At 35.4% G+C, this 20,026-nt stretch overlaps 1 non-coding gene across 1 annotated transcript; it reads right to left on the bottom strand.

The window, feature by feature from the left end:
* Positions 1-5,275: 5,275 nt before the first annotated feature.
* On the bottom strand, positions 5,276-5,382 carry LOC131180320 (small nucleolar RNA R71). The gene has a single exon (XR_009149096.1). It is a non-coding gene; the product is annotated as a small nucleolar RNA R71 (small nucleolar RNA).
* Between the last annotated feature and the right edge of the window lie 14,644 nt (positions 5,383-20,026).

Below are 20,026 nucleotides of genomic sequence, written 5' to 3'. Positions count from 1 at the left end.
ATCTCATGTGCCACGTGTCAACATGTGATTTTACCAAAATGCCCTTGTATACAATTTTGAGTTCTCAACTCAAAATTGTAAATTTCTCCCTCAAATTAATTTATATCAAATATAAATTAATCAATTAATTAATCTCCATTAATTAATTTCACTATTAAATTTATATTTAAACTCTTTAAATATAAATCCAATTTATATTATACATCCAATATCCAAGATTTGGTTTCAAGTCATGCTAGGAACTTTGCAATCTTATTGCAAACCAAATCTAATTAATTAATTAATTAAACTCTTTAATTAATCAATTAAATCATTATATACTTGGTGGTTATCTTGTGTAGGTGTGTAACTTACTAGGCTCATTACTAATTGGTAATGAGAAATGATAGTAACTCTTAATATTATTGGAACTCTTCCAGACCATAAATGATTTTCCTAAATCATTTTAGGCATCTCATAAACCATTGTTGACACCTAGCATAGCCTGCCATGGCCACCCAATTAGTAATAAGGGATACCTTAAATATGAACCTTAAATCATACATCATCGTGCACTAAAATCCCTCCGTATTATGTCCCAATCCCATTAAGGGTTGTGCACTGAAATATCCTAAGTTTTGTTTATTTTAGGATATACTCACCAAGGAGATTATTGGTCATGGTACTAAGCAGGATGGGTTGTACTACATGGATGACTTCAATATTAGATAAGTGAATACTACAAAGAGAACTACAGGCAAAGAACAATAGATTTGATTAAGGCATTGTCGACCTGGACATCCATCATTCTCTTATTTAAGGCATTCATTTCCAGACCTTTTTTTGAATTTACATGAAGTAAACTTTAAATGTGAAACTTGCATTATTGCTAAGAGTCATCATGTTCCTTACCCTGTAAGGTTAGGAAAATGTGGTACACCATTCATGTTAATTCATTCAAATGTTTGGGGACCAGCTCCCACTTCTATTTCTTCTGGTATTAGTTAGTTTGTGATCTTTGCAGGTGACTGCACCCGAATGACTTAGCTATATTTGATGAAAAATAAGAATGAAGTATTTGAAATATTTCAACCATTCCATAACATGATTAAGAACCAATTTTCGGCAAAACTACAGATTCTCTGAACTGATAATGGTGGGGAATATGACAACAACGAACTGAAAGAATATTATCGAGATAATGGTTTACATCATGGAACCAGTTGCTCCCAAATAGCTCAGCAAAATGGTATTGCAAAGAGAAAAAATAGACACATCCTTGAGACAACTTAGGCCATTTTGACAGCAGCCCATGCACCAAAACGATACTAGCAAGACGTGGTGGTTACTGTGATTTACTTGATGAATTGGATGCCATCTCAAGTATTGGACTTTGAGACTCTATTGCAAGTCCTAGGTCGCCATATCCCATTGCCTTCAGTTCTAATGCTCAAACCAAGAATATTGGAATGTGTAGCTTATGTTCATCTTCACAAAAATTAGAGAACCAAGCTTGATCCGTGAGTTATCCGATGCATATTTTTGGGCTATGCAACACATAAAAAGGGGTATAGATGTTATGATCCTACTACTAGACCTCTGTACATCATGATGGATGTTACTTTTCTTGAATTTGAAACCTACTTTCCAAAAACAACTTCCCACTCTTCTCTTCAGGGGGAGCTATATGGTAATAAAAAGCAGAATGGGGAGAGGTGGGAAAATTAGCTAGGTTTTAAAGACAATAATGGGCAAGTATTGGATCTTGATGGCATGGCAATGACAAAATCAGAGGAAACTCAACAAATATTGCCTTTCCTAATTGAGGATCAACCACCTATTCTAATTGAGGATCAACCATTTTTTGAAGGCTCTCAAATTGATTTTGCTGTGGAACAAGACAAATCCATCAATAATGACGAGGAGATAGCTACTAAAAAGGAATAAGAATTACCCATCCCTAATATTTTAGTACCAAAAGACCACTCTCCTAAGAATAGGATTGAGGTATAATATCTAAACTCTTCTCTTGATAATGATATAAACAATCTTATTGGCTACCAATTGCCTTTTAGAGAAAATCATGGGAAACCACCAACAGATATTCACCAGATCTTGAGGAGAGAAAGACAAAGTATCCAATTGTCAACTATATGTGTGCTCGAAAATTATCACAACCCCTGAAAGCATTCGCACAGAAGTTCTCCTTCGAACAATAGCAAAAGAGATGGCGGCTTTACAAAATAATGATACACAGAAGCTGGAAGTTTTACCTGAAGGGAAGAAAGCAGTTGGATGTAAATGAGTTTTTACTATCAAATACAAAGCAGATGGGTTAGTAGAGCACTACAAAGCCAAACTTATAACAAAAGGATATACTTAGTCATATGGCATAGACTATCAAGAGACATTCTCACCTATGGCAAAATTGAATACGATAAGAGTATTATTGTCTCTTGCTATAAACTTAAACTGGTCACTACATCAATTTGATGTAAAAAATGCATTCCTCCATAGGAGCTTAGAGAAGAATTCTACGTGGATATTCCACCAAGCTTCATGACTTCTAAAAATGGAGTTGTATGCAAATTGCAGAAGGCATTAAATGGATTAAAATAGTCATCCAAAGCGTGGTTTGGACGATTTAGCCAAGCTATGAGGAAACCAGTGTACAAGCAGAGCAATTAAGACCACACCTTATTCTTGAAAAATCGAGAAGAAATGGCAACAGGTCTAATAATTTATGTTGATGATATGAAAATTATAGAAAATGATAAAAAGGAGATTTCATACCTGCAGAAGCATCTAGCAACTGAATTTGAAATGAAGAACATTGGAGGATTAAAATATTTTTTAGGAATTGAGGTAGCTTAGTAAAGTCAAGGTATGTTCTTATCACAAAGAAAATATGTGCTTGATTTGCTAGCAAAGATGGGAATGCTTGAATGCTGATGCATACATTTTGCATAGTCATTTAGGTCTAATTTCATAGCCATTTTATTTGATTATTAGTCATTTTTTAGCTAATTTCATTAGTTAATTAGTTAGTTTTTCATAATTATCGATTTTGGATTAATTTGTAATTTTTACTTTGTTTTGTAGGAAAAATGGTGTTTTTGAAGGACTGAAGAGAATTTTGCCATTGAGGAGTGTCTTCTACAGCCAAAGATGTCAAAAACAAGTTTTCAAGCTGAAATATGCATTGACCAAACTGTGCATAACTTGCCGCATAAGCTATGCAGATCTGCATAAGGAGAAAAATCACTGTTCCAAGACTTGCCGAAATGTGCATAAGGAAACTACATAGCTTATGCACATTCATGCCTCCCTTATGCACTTTCACAGAATTGTGCATAACCTATGCACCAAGTCATGCAGTTTCGCATAAGTGACCTAAAATGACCAGCGCATAAGGGACTGCATGACTTATGCAGTCCCATAAAGAGTTCATTAATGAGCTGGCAGAAGATTCCCTCAGAAAATCCCTCCTCAAACACACTATTTTAGGGCTCCATGTCAGAAAATGCTATAAATAGTCCCATTTCCCATTTTAGAAAGAGAGACAAAAAAAAGAGACAAGGAGCAGAAAAGGAAAGGGAGAGGAGAGGCAGAATTTGAAGAGTCACTTTCACCTTCCACACCATTTTCAACCAAGATTTGCAGATTTCTTTCTTTACTTACATTTTTCCTACATTCTAGTGTTTAATTTCTTGTCTCTTAGCTTAGATTAAAGCTTATTTTCATATAAACTCAGATTTTCTTGTAAACATTATGGATAGTGAGTAGTTTACCTTTGATTCTGGAGTAAGGGTTGTAATATTTGAGATATTTTGTGGATTTTGATTGGGTAATCCATATTTAGTGGTCTTAATGAGTTTTATTCATTTCTTGTGTGCTTAATGACATGCTTAGTGTAGGATCCCATTAAGTGATGTTCTTAATCCATGGTTGAGGCACCGAAAGGAGAAGGCCCTGTGATAGATAATCAAGAAATTGGACTTAATTAACTTAGATCTAGAAATAGACTAAGGATTAAGAGGATTCACAGATTAATTAAAGAACTTAATGGGTCTTAATTAATTCTAACTCCACGAAAGTAGGATTAGTTTGATTAAGGCACTCTTTGTCTCACTCGAAAGGGTATTCAAAGGATTTAAGAATTAATCTCCTTAAAACTCGTAAGTTCCACGAGATTAGATAACCAATTTAAAAATCCCAAAATAGCTCGAATATGAAATCCCGAACTCCGGAATCGCCTTTTTATCATTGCTAATTTTCAATTGAATTTAATTGCTTGCCATTTTAAATTTTGCCATATTTGAACTTGCTTATTTCAATTTGATGCAATTTTAGTTTAATTAATACATTGTTGGATAGATTATTAATTTTGCACAAATAGATTTCATACTCCAATACCCATCAATTTATTACTTTAATTTCAAAAATAGTCCAAATTAGTTAGAACTTTTATATCAAAAATTCAATCATTAGCACAACTCCTCGTGGGAACGATATCTTTTCTATTTTACTTGTATGACCCGTGCACTTGCGGTTGGGCCACATCAAGTTTTTGGCGCCGTTGCCGGGGAGTTGTTTGTTTAAGATTGAATTCTTGATTATTTTAGTTATTTTTAGTTTTATCTTTGTTATCTTTTCATTTTGTGTTTGTTTGTTCTTTTTCAGGTACTTTTAATCTTTTATGAGAAGAGCTAGAAGCACAAGTGACACATCCTTACTGTTCAATCCTGAAATTGAGAAATTTTGTAAGGCCAACAAGAAAGAAACCAGAAAAAGAAAAGAAGCATTGAGAGAAACTGAATTAGAAGCAGACATGCCTGATGAAAGAATTAGAATTGGTGGTAATGCTGGAAATGATCGAAACAACGAAAATGCAGCCCAAGGTGAAGAGATTATAAATGCTAATTTGCCTAGGGGAAGTATGATGGATCATGCTTTTCCTCGTTTTGATGACTTGAGAGAGAGCATAGCAAGACCAAGAATAGATGCAAATAGTTACAAGATGGATTTTGGAGTTCTTCAAATGATTCAGAATTCTCAATTTGGAGGACATCCTTTTGAAAATCCACACACACATCTGAAAAAGTTTGCTATGATTTGTGACATGCAAAAACAACCTGGAGTGTCTGATGATGCAGCAAGACTGAAGCTATTCCCATTCTCTTTGAAAGATAGAGCATTGGATTGGCTTCATTCTTTACCTCACAACTCCATTACAAATTGGGAGCAACTCACTGATGCATTTCTTACACAATATTTTCCACCTGGAAAAACTCAAGAATTGAGGAATCAAATGACAGCTTTTAGACTAAGAGAAGATGAAACTCTTTATGAGTCATGGATGAGATGGAAGGAATTAGAGAGACAATGCCCACATCATGCCATTCCAAAATGGATGATAAACCAGAATTTTTACACAAATGTCACTCCTGCAATCAGAGGAATTATTGATGCTCAAACAGGAGGAGAATTTATTATGAAGCATGAAGATGAAGCTTATGAGCTATTGGAGAAAATTGCAAAGAATACTCATCTTTGGAGTAGTCCAAGAGGACCAGCTCCAACTCAAAAAAGGCAAGCTGCTGGAATGTATGATCTTGATCCATTCAACATGATTAATGCAAAGTTTGATGCACTTACAAATGTTTTAGCTAAGAAGATGGAAGATTTGAGTATGTTGGTTAGTTCATCATCATCATCTGGAAGTTCACAACAAGTGGCTTATGCAGAGGGAACTACCAGCTGTGGAGTAGACTATGGAGAGCAAGCTGCATATGTTGGTAATTATGGAAACAAACAAATGGGGAATCCTTACTCTCAAACTTATAATCCAAATTGGAGGAATCATCCCAACTTTTCATGGGGAAATCAGCAAAGTCAAGTTCCAAATCAGAATTTTCAACCACAACAGCAACAAGGAATTCCATATTAGCAAAATAGGCAACCATTGCCTAATTTTCAGCAGAAAAATATGAATCCTCCACCAAAACAGCAAGAACAAAGTTCTACCACTGAAGCTTTATTGCAACAGATTCTTGCTAACCAAAATAAGCATGATGAGGAGATGAGAGAGATGAAAGCAAGGCTGGAACAGATGCAAACACATAACAGAATGCTGGAAAATCAGATTGCACAACAAGCATCTTCCTCAAGTACCAAGTCTTTTGGAAAACTTCCAAGTCAACCAGAAAACCCAAGAGAGCAGTGTCAAGCTATTACTTTAAGAAGTGGGAAAGTTGTAAATGATGAGAAGAGTGAAAATAGTGAGAAGAGAGAAAATGAGAAAGAAACTGATGAGAGTGAAAAACAAGAGAGTGAAAAACCAGAGAGTGCAGAAAAATGTAAAGAGGAAATTGAAGAAAAGGAAGAGAAATATATACCTCCTGAGCCCTACAAGCCACAACTTCCTTTCCCACAAAGATTTCACAAAGCCAAGCTTGATAAGCAATTTGGGAAGTTCTTAGAGGTTTTAAAGAAGCTATACATAAATGTGCCTTTTGTTGATGCTCTTTCACAAATGCCCTCTTATGCAAAATTCTTGAAAGAAATTCTCCCAAACAAGAGGAAACTTGAAGATGATGAAACTGTAGCTTTGACAGAAGAATGTAGTGCTATCCTCCAAAGGAAACTTCCTCCAAAGCTCAAGGATCCAGGGAGTTTTTCAATTCCATGCCACATTGGGGAATCATGTTCTACAAAAGCTTTATGTGATTTAGGGGCTAGTGTTAGCCTTATGCCCCTTTCCATTTATGAGAAGCTCAATATGGGAGATCTTAAGCCAACCCACATTTCTCTTCAGTTAGCTGATAGATCAATTAAGTATCCTGAAGGAATTTTGGAGAATGTACCTCTGAAGGTTGGGAAGTTCTACATACCTGTTGATTTTGTTATCTTGGACATGGAGGAAGATTCTAATATTCCAATTATCTTGGGGAGACCCTTTCTAGCTACAGCAGGAGCATTGATTGATGTTAAGGGAGAAAAATTGACTCTTAGAGTTGGTGAAGAGCAATTGGTTTTCAATATTAATAACACTATGAAGAAGCATCATTCTGAAGCTGATACTTGCTTGAGAATTGATATCATTGATGAGCTGGTTGAAGAACACTTCAGAAAGAAATATCCAGAAGATCCACTTGAAAACTGCTTGGTTCATGGAGAAGGCATAGACTGTGACAACCCTCATGTGGCTGCATATGCTCAACATTTAGAGGGAAGTCCACCATTCATTTCTGCTCTAGTTTTGCAACTCACACAAAAGGAAAAAGTCGAATTTAAGCAACCATCATTCAAGGAAGAAGATGCACCTAAGGTAGAACTTAAGCAACTTCCTTCTCAGCTCAGGTATGAATTTCTTGGCACTAATAACACTTATCCAGTAATTGTAAATGCAAATTTGAGTACCTTAGAGGTTGATAAGTTGTTAAGAGTGTTGAGGCAATTTAGGAAAGTTTTAGGATATACCATAGATGACATTAAGGGAATAAGCCCACACTTTTGCATGCATAGAATCAGTTTGGAAGAAAATTGTAAGCCATCTATTGAACATCAGAGGAGGTTGAACCCAAATATGAAAGAAGTTGTTAAAAAGGAAATTTTGAAGTTGCTTGATGCAGGGATCATATATCCTATCTCAGACAGTACTTGGGTGAGCCCAGTACATGTTGTCCCAAAAAAGGGTGGAATGATAGTGGTCAAAAATGAAAATAATGAATTAATTCCCACCAGAACAGTGACAAGTTAGCGAATGTGCATAGATTACAGAAAATTAAATGTTGCCACTAGAAAAGATCATTTTCCACTTGCCTTCATTGATCAAATGTTAGAAAGACTGGCTAGGCATTCTTATTTTTGTTATTTAGATGGATACTCAGGTTTTTTTCAAATCCCTATCCATCCAAATGATCAAGAGAAAACTACTTTTACTTGTCCATATGGAACCTTTGCTTATAGGAGGATGCCATTTGGGTTGCGTAATGCACCAGCCACTTTTCAAAGGTGCATGATGGCAATCTTCTCGGATTTCATTGAAGACATAATGGAGGTTTTTATGGACGATTTTTCTGTTTATGGATCTTCATTTGACATATGCTTGGCTAACCTTTCTAAAGTTTTGCAGCGATGTGCAGATACTGACCTTGTGTTAAACTGGGAAAAGTGTCATTTCATGGTTCAGGAAGGGATAGTGCTTGGACATCTGGTGTCTAACAGAGGAATAGAGGTTGATAAAGCCAAAGTTGAAGTGATAAAGAAGATGGCTGCTCCTACCAATGTCAAAGGAATTCGAAGTTTTCTAGGACATGCTGGGTTCTACAGACGCTTTATCAAGGATTTTTCTAAAATAGCCAAACCTTTGTCTAATTTGTTAAGTCATGACGTACCATTTGTATTTGACCAAGAGTGTTTGGATGCCTTTTGCAGGTTGAAGCAAGCTCTTATCACTGCACCAATCATGCAACCACCTGATTGGAGCCTACCTTTTGAAATTATGTGTGATGCTAGCAACTATGCAATTGGAGCTATTCTTGGTCAAAGAAAGGACAAAAAGGCTTATGTTATTTATTATGCTAGTAGAACACTGGATGAGACTCAAACAAATTATGCAACAACTGAAAAGGAATTTTTAGCAATTGTCTTTGCATTGGAAAAGTTCAGACCTTACATTATTGGCTCAAAGGTGGTTATATTTTCAGATCATGCAGCCATAAGGTATTTGCTCCGTAAAAAGGAGGCTAAACCTAGGCTCATTAGGTGGATTCTGATGCTACAAGAGTTTGATTTGGAGATTAGAGATAAGAAGGGAGCTGAAAATGTAGTTGCAGATAATCTTAGTAGGTTGAAATTGGATGATGAAGAATTGGATGAAATCCCTATTGATGAGTTTTTCTTGGATGAACAACTTTTCTCTCTTGTTGCTAAACTACCTTGGTATGCAGACTTTGTGAATTATCTATCTTGTGGAGTTTTACCTCTAGGAATGACATGGCAACAAAAGAAAAAGTTTTTGCATGAGGTGAAGTTTTATAGATGGGATGATCCTTTACTCTTTAGGAGATGTTGTGATGGTTTAATAAGGAGATGTATTCCTGATGAGGAGACACAGAGTATTATGCATCATTGCCATGCTTCTGATTATGGAGGACATTTTGGAATCTCTAAGACAGCTAGTAAAATTTTGCAAGCTGGTTTCTTTTGGCCAAATCTTTTTAAGGATATAAGGAAATTTGTGTTAGAATGTGATAAATGTCAAAGGAGTGGAAATTTGTCAAAAAGAGATCAAATGCCCCTAAATGATATTCTTGAAGTGGAATTATTCGATGCTTGGGGAATAGATTTTATGGGGCCATTTCCTCCTTCATTTGGTAATAAATACATTCTAGTTGGAGTTGACTATGTATAAAAGTGGGTGGAAGCTATTGCAACTCCAACTAATGATGCTAGAGTGGTAGTGAAATTCTTGAAGAAATTTGTTTTGAGTAGATTTGGAGCTCCTAGGGCTATAATTAGTGATGGTGGTTCACATTTTTGTAATAAGCAATTTGAAAGCTTAATGAGGAAGTATGGTGTAGTACACAAGATAGCTACCCCATACCACTCTCAAACTTCAGGACAAGTTGAAATTTCTAACAGAGAGCTTAAGCATATTTTGGAGAAAACAGTGAACAATTCTCGGAAAGATTGGTCTATCAAACTAGATGATGCTTTATGGGCATATAGGACTGCTTACAAAACCCCTATAGGAACTACTCCCTTTAGGTTGGTGTATGGTAAGTCTTGTCATTTACCTGTGGAGCTAAAACATAGAGCATATTGGGCCATTCAGACCTTGAATTTTGATCTCAAGCAAGCTGGTGAGAAAAGGTTATCGCAACTTAATGAGCTTGAAGAATTGAGGATGGATGCTTATGAAAGTGCCCGGATTTACAAAGAAAGAACCAAAGTTTGGCATGATAAGCATCTTAGAAAAAAGGAATTTAAAGAAGGTGATTCAGTTTTATTGTTCAACTCAAGATTGAAATTGTTCCCTGGAAAACTTAAATCAAGGTGGACTGTTCCATATAGAGTTTCTAAGGTTTTCCCTCATGGAGCAATTGAAATTTGGAGTGAAAAATCTGAGAATTTTAAGGTCAATGGGCATAGATTGAAACATTACATAACTGGAGACCCAATAAAGGGAGCAAGCTGTTACAAGCTCTCCAATCCCTCACCTCTTTTCAGTGAAATTCATGAAAAGTCCAGCTAAGGACTATAAATTAGCCCTCTTGGGAGGCATCCCAAGTTTTTTTTATTTTATTTTCCTTTTTGTTGATTTACTTTTATTTTCACTGCTTTTGTTTTTATTTTGAATCTCCCCAAATTCAATTTTTGACATTGTTGAATTTTGTCTCTTGTAGATGTATTTCAATGAAGAAAGGTCAGAATCACTGGGAGTGATTCTTAACTTGAAAATTTTGTCCTTCAAACTCTCCCAAAAACTGATTGGTTTTTGCTGCATAACCTGTGCAGGGGCTGCAATCTGGTTTATGCAGAGAGGAAGAAGAAATTCTGTAGCAAAGAGGGTGTCTGCAGCAGATGGGTCATGTTCTTGGTGAGGTAGGGTGTGTAACTTTTAAGTATATGTGCTTTTAATGTTAATATGGTGGTAAGTTAGTCATCTTTTTAGTTTTGAGCTATATTTGGGTTGTGGAATTCAAGGTGGACAATATTGCATTCTCTTGGCATAACTTGGAAAGTTCATTTCATCATTTGTGGATAGATGCAACTTTATGCAGATTTTATTGAGCTTTTAATGTGCTAAATGTTGATCTGCAGAATTTGAGTCAAAATGGCATGGGTCACAAATGCCTTTTATGCAGGATTTACTTTTACATGCTTGTGTGATGAAATTTTGATGGATTTTGTATGTATTGATGTGTTTTTGGTGAAAATTTCTCATGGTTTATACTTCATAGAATTATATTTCTTCATCCTAGGGTATTTTTCACACTTGCAAATCATTTTCCATTGCAATCTCAATCTTGTTGAATTGTGCATAAGCAACCGCATAGCTTATACAATCCTGCATAACCACAATTCTTGCCATTTCTCACCTTTATTGCAAGTGCATAAGGAGAGTGCATAGCCTATGCAATTCTGCATAACCTCATTTTGTCAAATTTCATATCTGTCAAAACTTGCATAAGTGAGTGCATGACTTATGCACGATTGCATAACTTCAAATTCTGCATTTTCTCTCTGCCGAAGTCTGCATAAGGAGGGTGCATGACTTATGCACTTCTGCATAACCAGAAACTCCAAAAATCAAAACTTGCCGAGGGGTGCATAAGCAGAGTGCATAACTTATGCACTTCCGCATGACCAAAAACTCTGAATCTCAAAACCTGCCGAGACATGCATAAGCAGAGTGCATAGCTTATGCACTTCTGCATGACCTCACATTCTGAAAATCAAAACCCACCGAGGAGTGCATAAGCAGAGTGCATAGCTTATGCACACCTGCATGACCACCAACCCAAAATTCCAAAAGTTGCCGAGAGGTGCATAAGCAGAGTGCATAGCTTATGCACACCTGCATGACCACCAACCCAAAATTCCAAAAGTTGCCGAGAGGTGCATAAGGAGAGTGCATAACCTATGCACTTCTGCATAACCGAAAACTCTGAAAACCAAAAGCCACCGAGGAGTACATAAGCAGAGTGCATAGCTTATGCACAACTGCATGACCATATTTTCCAAACACTAAAATCTGCCGAGAGGTGCATAAGGAGAGTGCATAACTTATGCACTTCCGCATGACCACTCTCCCTGAAGGTCAAAACTTGCCGAACAGTGCATAAGGACAGTGCATGACTTATGCACTTGTGCATGAGCTATTTCTTTGAAGTCCAAAACAAGCCGAGACATGCATAAGTAGGGTGCATAAGTTATGCACACCCATTAATCCCCTCATGCAGTCTTACACAACCCAATCCAAAAATTTTCGTCGGCACCCATTTCTCCCGCCTCCCGTATTTTCTATTCCCGACCGTCCGTTCCCCTCCATTTCTCTCGACATTTTCCTCCTTCCCTTCTTCTCCACACCCATTGCAGCCGCCCTAGCCCTAACTACCCTGAGCATATTTTCTTTTCCCCTCACCTTCACCATCGGCAATGGAGTTGCCTCCCTATTCTCGTCCAGTTTCCCCTCTCCAGGTTTCACCATTGTCAACGATACCTCCTAACCCTAATTCCCCTCCACAAGCGACACCCCCACCACCCTCCACAACCACATATAAACGAAAAATCAGGTCGAAATCCACTAGGCCCATGTCCTCTGCACCTCCTCTCTCAAAGCACAATGAACCACCCACCACCCCAAGGTCAGAGCCTCCACCCAAAAAGCCAAAGACTTCAGCCTCCACACCCTCTTCCAGCAAAAAGCAATTGTCAGCAACCTCACAAGTCTCAAAACTCCCTTGGTCCCTTTCTGATGCAACTCACAAAGCAACATTTAAACGACTTAAGGAAAGGAAAGTGCAACCCACTAGGTATATTTCTGTGGAGTCTCTTCAGTCACTTGGTTTATTTGACAATGTGGTTGACTATCTAGATGGTATGGGTTGGATGGAATTTGTGCATAAGCAAGAAATTGTTTACCCAGCTTTAGTTTTGGAGTTTATTTCCTCATTCTCTGCCACCCTGAAATTGCATGATGTAGATTTTAAGCCAACTATGAAATTTAGATGCTTGGGGCAAAATAGAGAGTTATCACTGGATCAATTTCATAGCATTCTTGGTTTTGCAACTGATGGGTTATTTAGAGTGCCATATACAGGGGTAGAGGTAGCAAATAAGGGTATTTGGAATGCTGCCCAATTTTGGAGAATTATCACAAACCAACCTCAGACTTTCTCTGCTGGCAGATCAAAAACCTCTCAAATACTTGACCCTGCACTTAGATTTATTCATAGGCTGATTGCTAGCACTATTTTGGGCAGAGGGACTAGTTCTGGTGCTGTGGGGAAATCTGAATTATTCATGTTATGGTGTGCATTTCACAGGGTCAAGGTTTCTCCTGGTTATTTCTTTTGTGAGCATGTGTTGCATATTGCCACCAAATCCATAGGTGACATTGTTTTGGGTGGGCTCATAACTGTCATAGCCAAGCATTTTGGTTTTAATCCTGAGGAGCACCCAATACCAAAGACTTGTGGACACCTTATATTTTGATGTGCACACCTATCCAAAACAGTGGTTGCTTTGCCACATTTTGATCTTGCACAACCAAAGAATGAACCCACTGCACAACCGTAAGCCCAACTCGCCCAATCACCCCACAAAGACTCATCGAACCTACCCCACCCCTTCAAACTGCACAAGAAACCCCTTCTACTCACCCACACCTCCTACAACCGAACCCTCCTCATCCACGGCCTCTCTGCATTCAACACTAAAGCCTTATTCACCTATCTTGAAAGGCTTAGTGATGATATATACTTTGTGGATAGGAAGCTTGACACTGGTCTTGATACTCTCAAGGATCGTCATGATCACCTATTTGACCTTGTCATGGAAACCAGGGACAAGCAGAAAGAATTGAAGGAGATGCTGAAGAAACTCATGATTTTTCTGGGAATGCCACCTCCACCTCCATCACCTCCTCCAGCACCATCATTTCGACAGCAGCCAGATGCAACCAGCCCCTTAGCAACATCAATGGACAAGGGCAAAACAATAGAACTAGATTAGTTTTTGTTTTGCTTTTGTTCAAACCTGTAGGACTTTTCCCTTGTAAATATGTTCAAACATTTATAGTTTGTTTTGAATTCTGTTAGTTTGTTTTGAATTACTTTGTTTTGAATTCTGTTTTTATTACAGTTCTATTGGATGGCCATTACATTAGTTTTCATTGATTTTTATTGCCTTTTGCCCTTTTGTGCATAATTGTCCATATATTGTATATTTTTGCATGCTTCTACTGGTGGTTGCACATTTTTCCTTGCTAATCATTATACAGCAGCTTTTGTATACACTGCACGGGCTGTGAATTCCCTTATGCAATTATTTTGCATAGCCTGTGCAGCCCTTTCTGCCACTTATGCAGAACTGCACAGGCTGTAATTCCCCTATGAAAATGTCCTGCATAGCTTGTGCAGCTCTTATTGCCACTCATGCAGAACCGCATAGCTTATGCACCTGTTCTGGACAGCACTTTATTCTGCATAACCTGTGCAGCTTCTTATGCATTCCCATTATCTCTTGAATTCTCATCTGCTCTATACCAGGTAACTCTTTCTTTTTGCTCTTAATTTTCATAATTCCTGGTAATTATTACTTGCTTTGAGTTTTGGTTATATACTGCATGAGACATTGAGGGCAATGTCTAATTTTGAGTTTGGGGGTGCACATTTTGATTTTTGCTTCATTTTTCACATTTTGCGTATAGAGCATCTCATCCCATTCCATTTACATATACTATAAATATTTTACATATACATCCATACATACATATACATTACACATTTACACACACATTTTACACAACTTAGAATTGTACACATTGCACACAAATAGACAAATAGATTTCCTCCATTCAGTTAATGCATTGTTCATTTTTAGAAATCATGCATCATGCATTAAAATCTTTTGCCAAATCCCTTGAGTATTGAAAAGCTGCCTATGAGAGTGATTTGACTCACCCTTTAGTTGGGTTTGTGGATTGAAAGTTTCCTAAGAGGTGCAAGGTTTTGAAGTGTCTATCCCTTGCCTATATCTTCTTAACCAAAAAGCCACCCAACTAGTCATTTGGAGATGGAAGTGTTTAGAGGGAATTATTGGATATAAGGTAGTCAAATGATGTCTCACCAATCCTAGAACAAATTTTCTAAACCTTTCAAGGCGAAATACCAGCTTGTACTTGAAGAGAGAAATGATTAGGCATTCTTTGATTTAAACCTTCTCATTTTAAACCTTTGGCCCTTTTTCCCAATTAAAATTTACCCTTGCAAACCCCTTTGAGCCTTTTTATCCCTAATTTTTCTTGAAATCCTTATTGTTACCTAGCCAATGAACCAAACACTCCAACCCTTTTCATGAGAATAATTATTTACAACATTAGGTACATTTATATATATAAAAAAAAAAAGAGAGAAAAAAAAATATACAATAAAAGGGAGAAGAAATGCTTGTCATCTTGTAAAAAAGTGCTAGTATATGTGCTTTTCATCAATGTCATTCAAAATGAAAGAAATCCACCCAAAAGTATTAAAAGAAATGAGTTTGGGGGTGGCAAATTTTAGGGACAAGCATCAAAAGAAAATGCAAAATACAAGTTTAAAGTATCAAAATGTCCCTCCGTTTTATGTGTTTTGTAAAATATGCTAGCACTTGACAATCCTCATTGTGTATTTCTCTCTCTCCCATATAAAAAATTAATAAAAAAAGAGAAAAAGAAAAAAATATATAATAAAATAAGAAGTGTACCTTATGTTTCAAAATTGAAAATATTCTCATGCTTTGAATCCTTTTTACCCATTTTTCTTCTTAGCCTCATTTTGAACCCCATGGCCCCATTACATCCCTAAAAAGACCTTTGATCTCTTGATAGTACTTGTTACATTAGTGGAGATAGGAGTAGGGAATTTGCCTATGGGATTGGAAAATTATCTATCCATTCATTTAATTCCATCATTTTATATAGAGACACTTTGCCTATTGATTGTCCTAGAATTCCTTTTAAGCATGACTTTCTCTTTCGATTTGTTGGTTTGGGGATTTTGAATGATAATTGACTTGATGGCTAAGCGGTGAAAGCTTGGATAAGCATTAGATTCTTTGCATTTTGAAGGATGGGTATATGGATTGCTGGTATGGCTGAAGGTGTGTTAAGTTACTTTAATAGGTGATTTTCATAGCTCTTTGGATAAGGCACCCCTAAAAACTTTGCATCACATTTTAAAGTTTGCTTGAGGACAAGCAAAAGCTTGAGTTTGGGGGTATTTGATGCATACATTTTGCATAGTCATTTAGGTCTAATTTCATAGCCATTTTATTTGATTATTAGTCATTTTTTAGCTAATTTCATAAGTTAATTAGTTAGTTTTTCATAATTATTGATTTTGGATTAATTTATAATTTTTACTTTGTTTTGTAGGAAAAATGGTGTTTTTGAAGGACTGAAGAGAATTTTGCCATTGAGGAGTGTCTTCTACAGCCAAAGATGTCAAAAACAAGTTTTCAAGCTGAAATATGCTTTGACCAAACTGTGCATAACTTGCCGCATAAGCTATGCAGATCTGCATAAGGAGAAAAATCACTGTTCCAAGACTTGCCGAAATGTGCATAAGGAAACTGCATAGCTTATGCACATTCATGCCTCCCTTATGCACTTTCACGGAATTGTGCATAACCTATGCACCAAGTCATGCAGTTTCGCATAAGTGACCTAAATGTAAAATCGCATAAGGGATCGCATGACTTATGCAATCCCATAAAGAGTTCATTAATGAGTCGCGTAAGATTCCTCGTAAAATCCCTCCTCAAACACACTATTTTAGGGCTCCATGTCAGAAAATGCTATAAATAGTCCCATTTCCCATTTTAGAAAGAGAGACAAAAAAAAGAGACAAGGAGCAGAAAAGGAAAGGGAGAGGAGAGGCAGAATTTGAAGAGTCACTTTCACCATCCACACCATTTTCAACCAAGATTTGCAGATTTCTTTCTTTACTTACATTTTTCCTACATTTCTAGTGTTTAATTTCTTGTCTCTTAGCTTAGATTAAAGCTTATTTTCATATAAACTCAGATTTTCTTGTAAACATTATGGATAGTGAGTAGTTTACCTTTGATTCTGGAGTAAGGGTTGTAATATTTGAGATATTTTGTGGATTTTGATTGGGTAATCCATATTTAGTGGTATTAATGAGTTTTATTCATTTCTTGTGTGCTTAATGACATGCTTAGTGTAGGATCCCATTAAGTGATGTTCTTAATCCATGGTTGAGGCACCGAAAGGAGAAGGCCCTGTGATAGATAATCAAGAAATTGGACTTAATTAACTTAGATCTAGAAATAGACTAAGGATTAAGAGGATTCACAGATTAATTAAAGAACTTAATGGGTCTTAATTAATTCTAACTCCACGAAAGTAGGATTAGTTTGATTAAGGCACTCTTTGTCTCACTCGAAAGGGTATTCAAAGGATTTAAGAATTAATCTCCTTAAAACTCTTAAGTTCCACGAGATTGGATAACCAATTTAAAAATCCCAAAATAGCTCGAATATGAAATCCCGAACTCCGGAATCGCCTTTTTATCATTGCTAATTTTCAATTGAATTTAATTGCTTGCCATTTTAAATTTTGCCATATTTGAACTTGCTTATTTCAATTTGATGCAATTTTAGTTTAATTAATACATTGTTGGATAGATTATTAATTTTGCACAAATAGATTTCATACTCCAATACCCATCAATTTATTACTTTAATTTCAAAAATAGTCCAAATTAGTTAGAACTTTTATATCAAAAATTCAATCATTAACACAACTCCTCGTGGGAACGATATCTTTTCTATATTACTTGTACGACCCGTGCACTTGCGGTTGGGCCACATCAAATGCAATCCTGCAGATACACCAATAGTTCAAAATCATGGTTTGAGAGAACAACTAGGTCAGGCACCCACAAACAAAGAGAGATACCAAAGACTTGTAGGAAAGTTGATTTACTTGTCTTATACATGACCTAATATTGCTTATGCTGTCAGTTTAGTAAGTCAATTCATGCACAATCCAAGTGAAGAACATATGAATGTTGTTTTTCAAATTCTATGGTACTTGAAATCATCTCCAGTGAAAGGGCTCTTTTTTAGGAAGTATAATCATTTAAATGTTCATGGTTATACTAATGCAAATTCGGCTGGAAGCATTACTGACAAGAAATCTACATTTGGTTACGTCACTTTCGTGGGTGGTAACCTAGTTATTTGGAGAAGCAATAAGCAAAAGGTAGTTGCTTTGTTTGGTGTAGAAGCTAAGTTTAGAATCATGAAGGGCTATATGAGCTTCTTTGGCTAAAAGAATTATTGAAGGAGACTGGTTATTCTTCTGATGCAAAAATGAAGTCATTTTGTGATAACAAAGCAGCCATAGAGATTGCAAGAAACCCCATTCAGCATGACAGGACAAAAGCATGTAGAAATAGATTGGCATTTCATCTAGGAAAATCTTGAGAATAAGATAGTCCAGTTCACATTTGTAAAGTCAGAGGATTAGTTAGCAAATATCTTGACAAAGGCAGTTTTAAGCAAACTCTTTCAGAATTATCTTAGCAAGTTGGACATTGGTGATATCTGTGCACCAACTTAAGGGGGAGTATTGTCATGAGCTGTAGTAGGAAATTTCATGGAGTAATTCAAGGGATCTCCTAGTTATTTGCTTCTATAGTTTTTTCTGCTTAATTGTTGTATTGTGTTTATTACCTTCTCAATTAGTTCTCTGTACATTATGTACCTTTTTTATCATTGGAAGATATATGAGAAAGATAAAAATTACAATTCTACACTTTCTTTCAGTGATTTGATCCATTTTACAATGGCCGGAAGAAGGAGCTACTAACACATTTGCTTCGACAAAGAAATGCTCTTAAAAAGAAAGTTATTGAGTTAGAGGAGATTAACAACAAAATCACTGGGAAATGAATGCAACACAGCAAAAAGTATAATAAAAATGATACATTACTTAATGATTTGTGAAGCAAAATTGAAGTGTTGACAATGACAAAAAAAAAATTAAAGAATTAAATAGTTTATTTAAAAAGGGAATTGACTGTGTAAAGAAAGAAGAATTTGATTTTGTTTTATTTTGCTATGTTTCTAAAGTTGTATTATGTTATTATGCATATGTATAATAATAGTAAACAAGCTTTGTTAATGTTGGCTTGAATGTATAGGTTGATTAGAATGGAATAGGATAATTGTATATGTAGAACATAATTTGATCTATAAATTCTGGTTTGTTGAAGTATAGTAATGGTTTATTGACAATCGGCTCAATTTGAGATATTAATCAAATGTAAGGATTTAATTGGTAATTATGCTAATTTCAAGGTTTAATTCCAAAAATTGGCAAATTTTAAAGTTTTTCTTTTGTCAATTAACTTTATTTTACATTATATCTGTGCCACATAGATAAATTTCCCTCTTTTATTTATTTTAAATTATAGGTTACTTTTCTTTTTGAAATATTAGTAGTTTATTTATTAACTTGGTATTTAGCCTCTACTTGATATGCAACAAAAAATAAAATTTATTAATATCAAGAATAATTTAATAACATGAATTATTTAATTTTTAGTATAATATGGGTAGATGGTATACTAAGAAAGGACTAAACTAAATTTATCACTTTAACTATATTGACTGTATTTTCTCAATTTATGTGAAAATAAAAAATATGACTGTCTTTGGGAGTAATAAAATTAATAATATTTTGTTATAATTTACGTGATGTAATTATTTTTTAATTATTGTGTAAAAACTTTAAATAACAGATAAAAGTGAACAACGGGGGTAGAGATGGCAATGGGTCGAGTTTTTGCTAGCATCCAATTCGACTAAACCTTAATAGGATGAGTTTGAAATAAACTCAAATTTGAAAGATAATACCCATGATGAGTTCGGGATTTTGCATGATGGGGTAGCCATTATTTGAATCTATTTATATAAATACTTATATTATATATTTTTTATAATAATATTTATAAATTTTATATATTTATTTTAAATAAAAAAGAATTTAAATTTTTTTAAGAAATTATTAAATTTTTAAAATATAAATTATTAATAAAAATAAATTTTATGTAAATTATTAATTAAAATATATAAAATTAAAGTAATTTGGATATTTTTTAGGTAATAATAATTGGGTTTAGGACAAATTTGAGCACTTGAGAATAAATTTTAATCGAATTTGAGATGTATTTAAATTTTAAAAATATTAATCAGATTTAAATTAAATGATTTTCGCAGATATCTTAGCCATTATTCTCCA

The sequence above is a fragment of the Hevea brasiliensis genome, chromosome 5, assembly GCF_030052815.1.
Source record: "Hevea brasiliensis isolate MT/VB/25A 57/8 chromosome 5, ASM3005281v1, whole genome shotgun sequence".
Classification (NCBI taxonomy): domain Eukaryota; kingdom Viridiplantae; phylum Streptophyta; class Magnoliopsida; order Malpighiales; family Euphorbiaceae; genus Hevea; species Hevea brasiliensis.
The sequence above is the reverse complement of the archived record's forward strand: the minus strand, read 5'-3'. Positions and strand labels throughout refer to the sequence as shown.